Genomic DNA, 16,323 nt, shown 5'->3' with positions numbered 1-16,323 from the left:
GCTATGCTTCACGTTTAAAAGCTGTTATAACTTTAAAAGGATGTTGTACTAAGTACTAAGATTGAATGTCACTTGGGGGTTGAATAAAACTGATAATGATGTGAGCACAGAAAAGACATTTGTGGTTATTTCATTATAAATGTTATGTTATATTTGTCTGACATACACGTGCCTCTTTGATTTAATTGTAAGCAGGATGACTGAATGATCAAAATCAATGTCAAACTGGCCAAAACAATCAATTTCAGTGGGGGTTGAATAATTTTGAATACAACTGTATATATCCCATAGTTTGAAGACACTAGAACTGTCAGGCAAACCAATCAATATGCACTTATTGGGATTTTTTATCAAAGACATGTAGCAGAACACATTATGGCCCAAATTTATGCAAAATTAGATTTTTTTAATTTTTTTTATTGGGTATGCTTTATAGCAGAAAATTAAAAATACTGGGGTTTTTTTCAAAATATTACAAAACATAAAAAAACCCAGTGGCAATCAAATATCACCAAAAGAAAGCTATTTTTCTGTGAAATAATGATATAAATTTTGTATGTATACAGAGTTTCACGACCGCACAATTGTCAGTATGAATGGTAAAAAGTATCTGCAGCCTCTCTTCTGTACAGCTTCCTAAAGCTGTCCATAGATAGATCGAAATTTGGACAGTTCAACAGGGACCATCCCAATTTCAGTCCATCTATGGTTATTCCAACTCAATCTAATTGTCGACTGCTAATGAACGAGCTTGTTGGAAAATGTTGCTTCGATCAGCTCATGCAGCCAATCAGTTGCAGTGCTGATCAGTGTATTTTGACAGCAGGGGAGTCCCACTGTCAGAATACAATGACACAGCAGAAAGGATTCCTGCATCCACCTCCAATGTGTGGAAGGGCAGTCGGTTCAGTTTTTTTTGTTCAACCTACAAATAGCAGAGGAAAGAGAGGCGACAGAGATCACACTTGGTGCTTTAACCACTTCAATACCGGCACTTTCACCCCCCTTCCTGCCCAGTCCAATTTTCAGCTTTTAGCGCTGTTGCATTTTGAATGACAATTGTGCGGTCATGCAACACTGTACCTAAACCAAATTTGTGTCATTTTTCCCCACAAATAGAGCTTTCTTTTGGTGGAATTTGATCACTGCAAGTTTTTTTCTTTTTTGCTAAACAAATAAAAAAAGACCAAAAAGTTAAAAAAAAAAAAAAAAGGGTTTTTTGTTTATGTTATACAATTTTGTAAATAGATAAGTTTTTTCCTGCACTGATGAGGCCGCACTGATAGGCACTGATGATGAGGCACTGATGGGGTGGCACTGATGGGGTGGCACTGATGGGGTGGCACTAATATGCGGCACTGATAGGCAGCCCTGATGGGCACTGATATGTGGCACTGATAGGTAGCACTGATATGCAGCATTGGTGGGCACTGATAGGTGGCACTGCTGGGCACTGATAGGTGGCATTGATGGGCACTAATAGATGGCACTGATGGGCACTGATAGGCGGCACTGGTGGGCAATAATGGGCACTGGTGTGCGGCACTGATAGATGGCAATGATGGGCACTGGTGGGCAGCACTGATGGGGAGGGCACTGGCGGGCAGCACTGATGGGGAGGGCACTGGCGGGCTCCCTGAGCCCAGATTGCCATCCCTGGTGGCCATGGTGGGCATCCCTTTACCGAGATCGGAGATTCGGTGTGTCAGAGTGACACGCTGCATCACCAATCGCAGCTCTTACCTTTTTATTAGTGAGGAACAGTATTTTTAACCACTTGACCGGAAGATTTACCCCCCTTCATGACCAGACCATTTAGACCAGACTACATTACTTTAACTGCCATTTTCGCGGTCATGCAACACTCTACTCAAATAAAATTGATGTCCTTTTTCCCACAAGTAGAGCTTTCTTTTGGTGGTATTTGATCACTTCTGCGTTTTTTCTTTGTGCACTGGTCCAAATCATTTGGTGGAGGGGGGGTTAGGGTGTGAGGTTGTTTTTCAGGGGTTGGGCTTGGCCCCTTAGTTCCAGCAAAGGGAACTATTAAGTCATCAGCATACCAAGACATTTTGGACAATTTCATGCTCCCAACTTTGTGGGAACAGTTTGGGGATGGCCCTTTCTGTTCCAACATGACTGCACACCAGTGCACAAAGCAAGGTCCATAAAGACATGGATTAGTGAGTTTGGGGTGGAGGAACTTGACTGGTCTGCACGGAGTCCTGACCTTAACCCGACAGAACACCTTTGGGATGAATTAGAGTGGGGACTGCGAGCCAGGACTTCTCACCCAACATCAGTACCTAACCTGACAAAAATACTCAAATTGTTTGAGATACTGAATTTTGGGTTTTCACTAGCTGTAAGTTATACTCATTGAAATTAAAAGAAAGAAATGCTTGAAATATATTACTCTGCGTATAACGCATCTATATAAAATATGAAAGTTTAACTTTTTTAATTAAATTACTGAAATAAATTTTTGATGACATTCTAATTGTATGAGATGCACCTGTATGTAATATGAGCACCTACCTAAACTATCCAACCATTGTACATTAACCACTTGCCGACTGCCTGCGGCAGATTTACTGGGGCAGGCTGGCTCGGCTGTGCAAAATGACGTAGGGGTACATCGGTCGCGGGACCGGCACCACGCTTCCGCCCTCAATAGGCAGCGGGCATGCCGATCTATGGGACCGGCGGCTGCGATTGCCGCCGGGCACCCGCGATTGCTCCCCGCTGAGAGAGAAGGACGGTAAGCTGTGTTTACTCTCTCTGAAATTATCACAGAGTGCATGTAATCGTTCTATATAGGATCACAGATCTCTATGGTCATTTCACAAGTCCCACCCCCCACAGTTAGAAAACACTCCTTAGGCTCACAATTAACCCTTTGATCACCCCTAAGTTAACCCCTTCCTTGCCAGCGTCATTATTACAGTAACAGTGCATATATTTAGCACTGATTACTGTAGTAATGTCACTGGTACCCCCAAAAGTGCCAAAATGTTAGTTAGGGGTTCGGTCTGTCCGCCGCAATGTTGCAGTCCCCCTAAAAATTGCAGATCGCCACCATTCCTAGTAAACATAAAATAAAAATGACATAAATCTTTCCCCTAGTTTGTAAGCGCGATAACTTTTGCGCAAACCAATCAAAATCCGCTTATTGCAATTTTTTTTAAACAAAAATATGTAGCAGAAACAAATTGGCCTAAAATGATGAAAATTTTTGATTTTTTAATTTTTTTTTTTGGGAATCTTATATAGCAGAAAGTGAAAAATATTGTTTTTTTTTTTCAGAATTGTCGCTATTTTGTTGTTTATAGAGCAAAAAATAAAATCGCACAGGTGAATTTTAGTTTGGTACAGCGTCACACGACCGCGCAATAGTCTGTTAAAGTAACGCAGTGCCGAATCGCAAAATTGGTATTGCAAAAAAATGTCCTGTCATTAAGAGGGAAAATCCTTCCGGTCCAGAACTGGTTAAACCCGGCAGGCCCCTCACTTCATAATTTTTGGTAGATGTAAAGGAGAATGTATAGTCAGATTGTAACATTTGGGGTGAGCTTTGCATGGCACTTCAACAAGTTACACAGGCAATGTAAAAGGTTTATGTACCTTTTCAACAATATCATTATTTTCTGATTTTTTTTTTTTTGTCTGACAAACACTCCTACACGGTCTAGGGAGTTAATAGGATTTTTTAGCAATGAACAGTGCTAATAATAATGTAGCAGATCCCTGAAAAAAAAAAAAAAAAAAAAAACCCACCTAATATTTTATTGAGGTTTTGGCCCCACCTACTGGTCAAACTTCTCCAACTCAAACAAAAGCTACCAATTACATTATTTAAAAAAAAAAAACAATACACTGCAGAAAAGGACCTGACAAATCAATCTCTCCTGGATGTAGCTTTATATTTAGATCTCCTCTCCCTGTTAAAGGTAACGGCTAATACACACTATAAGAAAATCGGGCAAGCATTTTCATCCATAAAATTTTCTTATGATTTTTTTTATAGTGTGTAACATAACTTTCCACGGTTGATTCTGAACTTTTGCACGAAAATTCTCGAAACTTCAAAATTTTCCTCATACGCTAAAAAAACAAACGATTTTAGTTTAATGTGTACCATTTTTGTGCAATTTTTGTACACAAAAAAAATCAGAAAAGAAAGACTGCGCATGATTAAAAAACAATAAACAACAAAAAAATGAACTCATCGGTCTCAATTTGCTATGAAACAACGAGCAAAATCGGAGGATCGCTCGCCCGATTTTCTTATAGTGTGTACCCCACTTTAGTTACAGATCTCTACAAAGAGATAGAAATCCTCTTATAGTGTGTACCCCACTTTAGTTACAGATATCTACAAAGAGATAGAAATCCTCTTATAGTGTGTACCCCACTTTAGTTACAGATCTCTACAAAGAGATAGAAATCCTCTTATAGTGTGTACCCCACTTTAGTTACAGATCTCTACAAAGAGATAGAAATCCTCTTATAGTGTGTACCCCACTTTAGTTACAGATCTCTACAAAGAGATAGAAATCCTCTTATAGTGTGTACCCCACTTTAGTTACAGATCTCTACAACGAGATAGAAATCCTCTTATAGTGTGTACCCCACTTTAGTTACAGATCTCTACAAAGAGATAGAAATCCTCTTATAGTGTGTACCCCACTTTAGTTACAGATCTCTACAAAGAGATAGAAATCCTCTTATAGTGTGTACCCCACTTTAGTTACAGATCTCTACAAAGAGATAGAAATCCTCTTATAGTGTGTACCCCACTTTAGTTACAGATCTCTACAAAGAGATAGAAATCCTCTTATAGTGTGTACCCCACTTTAGTTACAGATCTCTACAAAGAGATAGAAATCCTCTTATAGTGTGTACCCCACTTTAGTTACAGATCTCTACAAAGAGATAGAAATCCTCTTATAGTGTGTACCCCACTTTAGTTACAGATCTCTACAAAGAGATAGAAATCTTCTTATAGTGTGTACAGCACTTTAGCTACAGATCTCTACAAAGAGATAGAAATCCTCTTATAGTGTGTACCCCACTTTAGTTACAGATCTCTACAAAGAGATAGAAATCCTCTTATAGTGTGTACCCCACTTTAGTTACAGATCTCTACAAAGAGATAGAAATCTTCTTATAGTGTGTACAGCACTTTAGCTACAGATCTCTACAACGAGATAGAAATCCTCTTATAGTGTGTACCCCACTTTAGTTACAGATCTCTACAAAGAGATAGAAATCCTCTTATAGTGTGTACCCCACTTTAGTTACAGATCTCTACAAAGATATAGAAATCCTCTTATAGTGTGTACCCCACTTTAGTTACAGATCTCTACAAAGAGATAGAAATCCTCTTATAGTGTGTACCCCACTTTAGTTACAGATCTCTACAAAGAGATAGAAATCCTCTTATAGCGTGTACCCCACTTTAGTTACAGATCTCTACAAAGAGATAGAAATCCTCTTATAGTGTGTATCCCACTTTAGTTACAGATCTCTACAAAGATATAGAAATCCTCTTATAGTGTGTACCCCACTTTAGTTACAGATCTCTACAAAGAGATAGAAATCCTCTTATAGTGTGTACCCCACTTTAGTTACAGATCTCTACAAAGAGATAGAAATCCTCTTATAGTGTGTACCCCACTTTAGTTACAGATCTCTACAAAGAGATAGAAATCCTCTTATAGTGTGTACCCCACTTTAATTACAGATCTCTACAAAGAGATAGAACTCCTCTTATAGTGTGTACCCCACTTTAGTTACAGATCTCTACAAAGAGATAGAAATCCTCTTATAGTGTGTACCCCACTTTAATTACAAATCTCTACAAAGAGATAGAAATCCTCTTATAGTGTGTACCCCACTTTAGTTACAGATCTCTACAAAGAGATAGAAATCCTCTTATAGTGTGTACCCCACTTTAGTTACAGATCTCTACAAAGAGATAGAAATCCTTTAATAGTTGTCAACAGAACAAATGTCCTTATTTGAAGATTTTTCTCTCTATTTTTGTTCTGGTGATCAGTCCAAAATTGTTGGGTTGCTTACAGCAGTCACCAGGAAATAAGAGGAAGTGAATGTATCCAATCGGAATAGACATCAATAACAAAACCTGCCAGGGGTGTTTACCATCCCCTTCTCTGTCCAAAGGTTAAAAGAAATGACTTTAGATACACTAGGCTGTATTTACATGTGTGCATTGCAGTAAAGCACAACACACAGCCGATGCATGCACACTACACACATATTTGAACCCCGTGTAGTATGTGGTGCATTACAGGGGGAGAAATATCTGCTAAAACCTGCATTGTGGTGCTTCCTAACGAATGGGCTGCCTTACCAAAACACATAGGGCCAGTTCACACCACAAAAACGCAGTCTGGATTCATTTCAGATGCTTTTCTGCATGTGCGTTTTTGATGCGTTGTTGATGCAATCCACTGCATTTTTCCCCCCACTTTTTCTTTAACCACTTAAGCCCCGCAGGATTTTCCTGCTGAAAGACCAGGGCCTATTTTGCGATTTGGGACTGCGTGACTTTAACAGACAATTGCGTGTGCGACGCTGTACCCAAATGAAATGGACGTCCACAAATAGGGCTTTCTTTTGGTGGTACTTGATCACCTGTGCGATTTTTACTTTTTGCGCTATAAACAGAAAAAGAGCGACAATTTTGAAAAAATAACAATATTTTTCACATTTTTTTTATATGAAAGTCCCCCAAAAAAAATGTAAAAATCAAAATGTTTTAACATTTTAGGCCAATTTGTTTTCTGCTACATATTTTTGATAACAAAAATCGCAATAAGCATATTTTGATTGGTTTGCGCAAAAGTTACTGCGTTTACTAACTAAGGGAAAGATTTATGTCATTTATATTGTTTTTTTTTAACTAGTAATGGCGGCGATCTGCGACATTGCGGCGGACATACTGGACCCCTGACTGACATTTTTGACACTTTTTGGGGTTACCAGTGACATTACTACAGTAATCAGTGCTATACATATGCACTGTTACTGTAAAAATGACACTGGCAGGGAAGGGGTTAACTTTATTAGTGATAAAGGAGTTAAGTGTGTCCCTAGGGGTGTGATTCTAACTGTAAAGGGGCGTGGCTAGTGATGTAACCACAGAGACATACGATCCTACATAGCAGGATCGTATAGTCTCTGCAGTTACACCAGGGAGAATGACAGGTGGCTTTGTTTACATTAGCTGCCTGCCTTTCTCCCTCTCTACCGGGAGATCGCGAGTGACCGGCGGACATCGGAGCCGCCGGTCACTCGCGCGGACATGTCAGGAAACGAGCGGGGGCGGGAGCGTGCTCGCCCCCTAGAGGCTCGTAGGCGAGCGACGTAGCCCTACGTCGGTTTGCCTGTACGGGGCTGACTGCCGCAGTTAATAGTCATGCGGCGGTCGGCAAGTGGTTAACCTTGAATAAGAACAGGTGTGGTCCAGTGCATTTTTGGTGACTTCCGGTGAAATTTTGATGCGTTTTTCCATGTTCCAGTACAGTGAGTGCTGAAAAAAGGCAGCATGTTCTAGTTTTTTTCTGGAACTGGAACACACTGGTGTGAACTATGCCATTGAAAACCATATAACCTACTTTCCATGCATTTTTGATGCAGAAAAAAAAAAAAAAACGCACTGGACTGCATGTGGTGTGAATTAGCCCATACTGTGTGTAACACACTAGAAATGAAATGAGTCCAGAAGAAGACATAAAAGACCACCATGTATACTTTCTTCTGTTTCAGGTATGCAACATGTGTGATCGAACCTCCCAGGCACTGACACCTTTGCTTGGTTTCCTCTATGTTTGGCATCTTCAGCCATCTTGATAAACAGTGCAGGATGATGTAACTTGGATGTGCATGCACACAGAAGATAACCACTTGACCTTCGGAAAGATTTACCCCCATAATGACCTGGCCATTTTTTGCAATAGGACACTGCGTTACTTTACCTGGCAACTGCGTGGTCATGCGACACTCTACCCAAATAAAATTTATGTTCTTTTTTTTTTTTTTTACTTTTGGTGGAATTTGATCACCTCTGCATTTTATATTTTTTTGCACTATAAACAAAAAAAGACCGACAATTTTAAAAAGAAAAAAAAAAACAATATTTTTAACTTTCTGCAATAAAACATACCCAATAAAAAAATTTAAAAAATACTTTTCTTCATCAACTTAGGCCAATATGTATTCTGATACATGTTTTTGGTAAAAAAAAAAAAAAAATCCCATTAAGCGTATATTGATTGGTTTTGTAAAATTTATAGTGTCTCCAAACTATGGGATATACTGTATACTGGGACTATCATTTATTTAATTTTTACTAGTAATGGCAGTGAGCAGCAACTCACAGTGGGACTTCAATATTAAGGCAGTCATTCGGACACTAACTGACACTTGTTGGGAACCAGTAACACTAAAACAGTGATCAGTGCTAAAACTATGCAATGTCACTGTACTAATGACACTGGCTGGGAAGGGCAATCAAAGGGTTAAATGTGTGCCTAGCCAGTGTTTTAGTGTACTGTGTGAGGTGCTTTTACTAAGACAAGTAATGAATTGTATTCCCTGCTTTGCGGGGAAAGAAAATCCCTTACTTCCCCATTGACAGGACTCGTTTACATAGGCAGGGCTCCGTCCTGTGTAAATTCCAGACGATCGGCAGGTGCCAGCCGTAATCCATTTGCCGACACCCGCTGATCGTCATCTGCTGTGTTGAATTACAGCACAGCCGGGTTGCTGGCAAAGCACGTGCGCACCCCTTACTCAGAAGTGCCAGTACATAGTACAGGATCTGACGCAGCGGAGTTGCCTTGGCACCCTATGTATATGTTATATGGTCGGCAAGCGGTTAATTTACTCTGGCACCCTACAGATGCCGAGATTGTACACAGATCTAGACAAGCTTCTGCTGCAGCAGAGACATATTTATAGAAATGCTGTACCTAAATAAAATTGACGTCCTTTTTTTCCCACAAATAGAGCTTTCTTTTAGTGGTATTTGATCACCGGTACAATTTTTATTTTTTGTGATATAAGCAAAAAAACAGCGTCAATTTTGAAAAAAAAACAATACGTTTTCACTTTCTGATATATAACATTCCCCAAAAAAATTTAAAAATCAAAATTTAACATTTTAGGCCAATTTGTTTTCTGCTAAATATTTTTGGTAAAAAAAAATCGCAATAAGCGTATTTTGATTGGTTTGCGCAAAAGTTATCACGTCTACTAACTGCGGGAAAGATTTAAGTCATTTTTATTGTTTTCTTTTTTTTACTAGTAATGGCAACGATCTGCGATTTTTTGCGGGACTGCAACATTGCGGAGGACAGATCGGACCCCTAACTGACATTTTTGACACTTTTGGGGGAACCAGTGACATTACTACAGTAATCAGTGCTATAAATATGCACTGTTACTGTAATAATGCCATTGGCAGGGAAGGGGTTAACCCTGTTGGTGATCAAGGGGTTAAATGTAAGCCTAGGGGAGTGATTATAACTGTGGGGGGGTTGGGCTTGTGAAATGATCATAGAGACATGCGATCCTATATAGCAGGATCACATGGTCTCTGTGATCATTGCAGGCAGAAGGACGGATGGCTGTGTTTACATCAGCCATCCGTCCTTTTCTCTCAGTGGGGAGAGATCGAGGGTGTCAGGTGGCAATCGGAGCCGTCTAACCCACGCCGGCTTCCCCGCTGACGTTCAGGGGCGGGAGCGCGCCGCCAGCGGCGTGCGCTCGCCCCCTAGCTCCTCCCAGGCAAATGACGTACCCCTACATGCTTTTGCCTGGACGAGCCACTCTGCCGCCGTATATATACAGTATGCAGTTGGCAAGTGGTTAAGACTGTATGGGTCCCAGAGACAAAGGTCAACTTCAGGACACGAGTCACCTAATGCCCCATACACACGTGCAGATTATCTGCAAATTTTGTCTGCAGAGTTACCAAAACCATATAATATGAGGTCAAACCTAAACACTTTCAATTTGTATGCAATCCGGCAGGCCCTTGCACTACATAGAATTTATTAGGACCAGTAATAAAACCTTCAACAGCAAACATCAACTGGCTTTCCAAGGCAAGAATACACCATATTCAAACAATGTATAAGGACGAAGCCTTGGGTGATGTTTACCAAACTAGACAGCCTCTAATATACCTCTGTATACAGACTCAGGATAGTTTAAAACCTGAATTTCCATCTAAAATATCGCAACCACTGAAAGAAACACACATATATATATATATATATATATATATATATATATACACACACATCTCAGACATCATTTAAAATATATGAATACTATACAATGGAGAGCCAACTAGGCATATTAACATGATTTTTGATGTACAACCTCCATATTCCATAATATGCTAAGATGGAACTATGGAAATTGTATTCATGTATTTATGATAATATTCTTATAAGAACAGCACCATCTCCGTATATATATATATATATATATATATATATATATATATATATATATATATAAAAGTGTATGATTATATGACTATAACTTAATTTATCCTATACCCTGAAATGGATTCAAACCATTATTTTATCGTCGGTTAATAATAATATTCTCATTTTATAGTATGCATTTAATCTGATTAGAAATATCCTATATGTAGAAATTGTTAAATGTACAATTTATTGTGTTTATATATATATATATATATATATATATATATATATATATATATATAAACACAATAAATTGTACACCTAGATGTATAAATAATCATAATATATGGGTAAAACATCTCTTCATAATTAATATAATTATAGAAATAGAATTATCAGAAAATAGTGCTGTAACAAGAATGTATTCTCATATGTTGGCGTTACCAGATATCCCAAACAGTATAAATATATATAATAAAAATATCACATAGCCCCACTTGTATCATGAGAAAGTACACAGTCCTACAACAAATTATTTAGAACAAATATTTCTTGCCCTAGGGTGACACTTGGTGGCTAAGAGAGGCAATGCCTGAACAAATAATGGAATTATTATTTAGCCACATGAACCAATGAAGTTCCACCTTCTGGAGCTAGGCTTATTCAAATTTTTATAAGCTTATTGTCCAGAACAGTATATAGGACCAAGATAGGAAGACATAGGAACTCTTCACTTCACACTCATCACTCTTCATCCATACAAACCCGGGCACTTCATCCACAAACACACCCATTCATCCAGAGAGATACTTATTATCACACCTCATCATCTGACACTTTAAGGACGCCAAGACGCAGCTCCACCTTAAAGAAACTCAATTTTAAAAAGGCAGCCATTTTAGGGGACTCTGGTAGCGACCATTGTAAGCCAGCAGCCATTTTGGAAAGATAATTATAATACTGTGACGGGAGTCACTTTGGGCATGGGGGTTGTGGACCCCAAATTCCTTTTGAGAGGTTGGGGGGCACCATGCCCAGCCTTATGGGGCTCTCTTATGTTTAAGTCACCCTGCATCTGTTATGGATGCAGGGTGACCAGGAGGGTGGTGAACACTGAAAATATGGTTTGGACTACTACAAATGGGACAGTCATATTCAGGAATAATGTCGCCCTTGTAATATGAAGATTTTTATTCCCTGTACAGCATGAGGTCTCTGAGCAGGAAGTCCACTCCTAATATGGTCATTCCAGGAAGTTCAAAGGGGAGACGGGCTGGCTAACAATGTTGCTTTTTGTCTGAGGGGGCTTTCCATTCACCTATTGTCAGGTGTGCTAATGACCTCACCTGTTGTCTGCTAAGGGATGTATTGACACTCAGAGTAATGTGTATTGAGGGCTCGTTAGGGAACCATTGTTCTGTGTCTGACTATTGTGTACATTGATTGCCCCCTGGGGCTTCTGTCTCCTTGCATTGGTCAAAGCTATCTGACCAATCCCTGTTGACTCATTTTCAAGTCCTCATTTGCATGGCAGTCCTTCTGGTCAATCTATCTGACCAATCACTGCTGACTCATTTTCAATTCTTCATTGGCATGGCTAAAAGAGGACCTGAATGGGAACTGCAGGTACTTTGCAATTGACCAATGGGAGGGCGGTTGTTGGGGGCAGGATGTTCCAAATTCTGTATAAAAGTGTGCTGTGTTCTTCCAATAAATGTCTTCCTGTTTGATCTTACATACAGCTTGCTTGGTGTTTGTTCTAATGGATTCCGGACGGCACATAGCTGTAGTTCGGATCCCGGATCCTTGGTTGACCGAACCATCAGACGTTGCGATCTGCAAGCTGACTTACTAGAAACAGAGGAGTGTCGGGAGAGCGGACAGAGCGAGCCAGGGTCTCGTCACATTGGTTGGCAGCGGTGGGATTTGCTCTCCAGTTACCGGGACACTCCAAACCACCACAGTCAATGACCAGCTATGCAGCATGCAGGAGAGCCACACTGAAGAACAAGGCCACCCTGATCAGTGAGCTAACCGAGATGGATCAGAGGGATGGTGATGCAGGACCCCGGTCAGTTGAAGACTTTTTTCAGCAACGAGTTTGAGAGCGGTTGGCATTATATGGTGCTAACCCATCAGAGACCGCCATACAGAATGCCATTAGAGACATCCAGCTGCAGGATAAGCGACAAGAAAGAGAACTAGAGCGACAAGAGAAACAACAAGAACGGCAAGAGAGGGAACGAGAGCGGCAACATGAGCAGAGAATGGCAGAAATATGGGCAATTGAAGAAAACGCCGAAAGATGCAGCGTCCCCATATGAGGAGGAGTTTCTCTGGAGGTTGCAGCAACACTTGGTCCAACAGGATGGGCCTGGATCAGAGGAAGCCATACTGGACTGGAGAGATTTCACTCGAAAGGAAATGTGGTATGAGGCCTTAGAGGATGTGCAGTGGAGGCAGAGAGAGAACCTTCCCAGCGAAGAACAGCGGTTCCAGGTATACGTTGCCCTGCGGTTACCTTTCCTAGGAGAGCAACCCCGGGATGAGTGGGTGACGGAGCTGTGGAACCTGATTTGGAAGGAGATGTAGCTGGATGAAGCTTACCGGGCACTAAAGTGGTACTCCACCAGCTACAACCACTGCATGGCTGATGACAATATGCCGGAAGGTGAGGACTATAGTGGCCCGGGCTTGCTGTGGAAGGCCTTTGAGGAGAGGGACTTTGGATGTCCAGCAGAGTTTCGGCGCTGGGAAATCCAGGACACCAGGGAAGCCCTACTGGATCTCCCCAAAGCGAATGACCTGGGGTCAGACCTGATTAATCTGGTCAGAATGGAGTGGGAACTGGAGCAGGACTACCAATGCCTGCTCTGCTCCGTTCCACCCCAATCTACCCTGCAAGCAGAGCCGGAGTCCTGGGTGGCAGATCCAGACCCACAACCCTTCAGTTGGAGAGACAGTACAGACTGGGGGTACTGTGAAGACCCACCGATGGCAGGTGGAGATGGGACTGAGGTCTCTCTACCGGCCCTACAGGGAGGCTGGGCAGCCGGCCCAGGTCCTCAGCTACAGCAGGATTTACAGGGAGCCGAAGGTGTCGTCTTTCCTTCCAAGCAGCAGTGTACCTTACAGGGAGAGGAGACAACTAATCCTTCTCCCCAACCACAGGGAGACAACAGCCCTGACCCCAATGGTACAGATGGCACCGCGGTCTCTGCACCAGACCTACAGGGATGCTGGACGGCCGGTCCAGATCCCCAACCTGCCCCACAGGAATACCAGGAGGAGGAGGTAGGCGATCCCTCCTCTCTACAGCAGACCCCCAACCTGGTCCTGGGGGTAGTATTCGCCAACCCCAACCCAGCAAAAGAGCTGGCAACAGGGCAGAGTGTTACTGACCTCTGCCCAGCACCCGCAAAAGCTACAGTCTCCACTTGTTTACCCCAGGGATCCCAGATCCCCAACAGCATGAGGAAGTGAGCCCAGCCACCCTGTCCTCTCTCCAGCAGCTGAAAAGAATCCTGGGAGAAGGGCCAGTTCATGCTCCTTCCCCATGGAGGGGATGTTCTACAAGAGTGGCAGAGGTTGGCTGGGTGAGTGATGTTCTGTCCCGGACAATTTGTTTGGGGTACTTTGTGGGTGCAGACATGGGAGGACTGGAACTAGGGACTAACTTCGAAGTAAACCCGGTTAGGGTCTCCTTCTGTGTTAGTCTCCTGCCGAAAGGGGAGAAATGTGACGGGAGTCACTTTGGGCATGGGGGTTGTGGACCCCAAATTCCTTTTGAGAGGTTGGGGGGCACCATGCCCAGCCTTATGGGGCTCTCTTATGTTTAAGTCACCCTGCATCTGTTATGGATGCAGGGTGACCAGGAGGGTGATGAACACTGAAAATATGGTTTGGACTACTACAAATGGGACAGTCATATTCAGGAATAATGTCGCCCTTGTAATATGAAGATTTTTATTCCCTGTACAGCATGAGGTCTCTGAGCAGGAAGTCCACTCCTAATATGGTCATTCCAGGAAGTTCAATGGGGAGACAGGCTGGCTAACAATGTTGCTTTTTGTCTGAGGGGGCTTTCCATTCACCTATTGTCAGGTGTGCTAATGACCTCACCTGTTGTCTGCTAAGGGATGTATTGACACTCAGAGTAATGTGTATTGAGGGCTCGTTAGGGAACCATTGTTCTGTGTCTGACTATTGTGTACATTGATTGCCCCCTGGGGCTTCTGTCTCCTTGCATTGGTCAAAGCTATCTGACCAATCCCTGTTGACTCATTTTCAAGTCCTCATTTGCATGGCAGTCCTTCTGGTCAATCTATCTGACCAATCACTGCTGACTCATTTTCAATTCCTCATTGGCATGGCTAAAAGAGGACCTGAATGGGAACTGCAGGTACTTTGCAATTGACCAATGGGAGGGCAGTTGTTGGGGGCAGGATGTTCCAAATTCTGTATAAAAGTGTGCTGTGTTCTTCCAATAAATGTCTTCCTGTTTGAACTTACATACAGCTTGCTTGGTGTTTGTTCTAATGGATTCCGGACGGCACATAGCTGTAGTTCGGATCCCGGATCCTTGGTTGACCGAACCATCAGACGTTGTGATCTGCAAGCTGACTTACTAAAAACAGAGGAGTGTCGGGAGAGCGGACAGAGCAAGCAAGGGTCTCGTCACAAATACATTGATCTTTTCATGATTCATTGATTATTTGAATATACCTATTATTGATTTCTTGTAATATTTAGATTGTTCTTCCCCCTATATAATGAACATTTTAGATTTTTCTTTGATTTTATTTTTTCAATTTTAATCCTTTTTCTGTTTTGCGCTATAATAGCGTACCATTTTACATAGTTTGATACTTACTTTTTCTGCCGGAGAGAAACTGTTGGGCTGCGTAAAATGCAGACGATTGTCTGATAGTTAATTATATATACATGGTTATTTTTTCACTGGGAGAAATTAATCCTTTTGTTCCATTCATATTGCATAGCAAAATCCTTAAGCGAGTGTTGTATATAATTTTATTTTTATGTAAGTTTGTTGCCCGTGTCCATACCATTTTTTTTAAAAAGAAATTCAATTGGTGAAAATGACTCAATATAATTAATAATTTAGGCAATTCCTGACGCAAACGCATAACATCTATTATCACTGATTCTGTCCAGGACCGGGAAAAAGTACTTAGGTGTGACAGATCAGAGGTAGCCTGATTTAAATGGAAACAAGTCTATTTACATCCAGAAGCCCAACAATCCAACACAAGTCCACCACACTCCACTGTCAAAATGCATATAAAAAAACTGAAAGGGCATCATGGCTGTTACAAAAGTGCCCTGCTGAACTAAACAGAGAGCGCCCGTGTGAAAGGACACTTACTTGGATGAAAAGGACTATCTTGGAAACATTTCAAAGACAACTTAATCTATTTTGTAAATGTCTGGAATCAAGAAAGGCTTTTTCAGATGAATGCTTGGGAGGCAGTAAAACAGGCAGCTAAGCCACGATTTTACCCCCTGACCGTAGGGTTGCCACCTCATCCCTTTAAAACCGAACACATAAATTACACAAGGTCTGAGGCTAATTTAATACAGATAAGGCACTAGCTGAAGTTAATTTCTATCTTAATTAGCATCAGAACATGTGTAAATAATATGTGTTCAATTTTAAATGGTTGAGGTGGAAACCCTACCTGACCATACACCCAAATTCAAACAATACAGCTGAAAAGGGCTGTACACATATCGCAGCCACCATGCTTTGCACCATTTTTAACTCCGGGTGCAGTTTGACAGATGGCATCGTCAATCAGACTAACACATTGAGTCAGATTGAGGTGCACTGCAA

The sequence above is a fragment of the Pelophylax lessonae genome (genome assembly GCF_965119305.1).
Source record: "Pelophylax lessonae genome assembly, chromosome: 2".
NCBI classification, from domain to species: domain Eukaryota; kingdom Metazoa; phylum Chordata; class Amphibia; order Anura; family Ranidae; genus Pelophylax; species Pelophylax lessonae.
The sequence above is the reverse complement of the archived record's forward strand: the minus strand, read 5'-3'. Positions refer to the sequence as shown.